We start from the raw sequence: 844 nt of genomic DNA, 5'->3' as shown, positions 1-844 counted from the left end.
ACACACACACACAGTGACTGCATTCATTTGGTATTGTTTCATCTGATTCCCAAAACAGACACCACCACAACCAAGAAGCTTCTGGATGTCGGATAGTGAACCTTCCTGCTCCCGTTCTCCAGCTAAAAAGGTTGGATACCGCCCCCCCCCCACACACACACACACACACCAACACACACATTGAACACCAATCTACTACAAAATCTTGAGTTTTAATAATCTTTAAATGTTGTGTTATCAGTTGGTTGAAACACCTCCACCAGCGAGGCCGTTCTGGGGAATGGACAAACCACTGAGCCCCTCACGTTCTCCAGCTACAAAGGTGATTTGTAGAACCACATCTAACTATTAAGGGCTGCAACCTTTCAGAAAATGTCTTTAGTGAATTAATTTTGGTTTTGTGTCATCAGGTTCCCAAAACACAGACACCACCACAACCAAGAAGCTTCTGGATGCTGGATGAGGAAGGATCTCCATCTCAACAGGTATTTTACAGTCCTAACCTAACTTAATCTATCAGGAAAAAAACACAGTGGCAGCTAATATGACATCCACCCTGATTGTGTTGTATTGTCACTACCAGTCTGACATTTGTTGGTTTTTAATATGCAGTGTTTTTGAATTTGTGCCAAGTAGTAATGTGAAGTAATGCCTTGAGTTTCATAAATGACTTGTCATGTGTTTTTAGGTGCCAAAACCACAGAGAGTTCCACGCTCAAGAAGCAACTGGACTTCTGATGAAGCACCCTCCTGCTCACGTTATCCAGCGACAAAGGTAGGGTTTTTTTCTTGTATCTATTACACAAAAAAATACATATAAAAAAAATGTCATGACTAAATAATA

The 844-nt window shown here is 41.0% G+C and overlaps 1 long non-coding RNA gene across 1 annotated transcript; it reads left to right on the top strand.

Moving 5' to 3' along the window:
* The first annotated feature begins 54 nt into the window (after positions 1-54).
* On the top strand, positions 55-486 carry LOC116686751 (uncharacterized). Its single transcript, XR_004331345.1, has 3 exons — positions 55-130; positions 242-322; positions 411-486. It is a non-coding gene; the product is annotated as an uncharacterized LOC116686751 (long non-coding RNA).
* The last annotated feature ends 358 nt before the right edge of the window (positions 487-844 follow it).

Source organism: Etheostoma spectabile, unplaced genomic scaffold (assembly GCF_008692095.1).
Source record: "Etheostoma spectabile isolate EspeVRDwgs_2016 unplaced genomic scaffold, UIUC_Espe_1.0 scaffold463, whole genome shotgun sequence".
NCBI lineage: Eukaryota > Metazoa > Chordata > Actinopteri > Perciformes > Percidae > Etheostoma > Etheostoma spectabile.
Note: the sequence above shows the minus strand (reverse complement) of the source record. Positions and strands in the feature narration are given on the sequence as shown.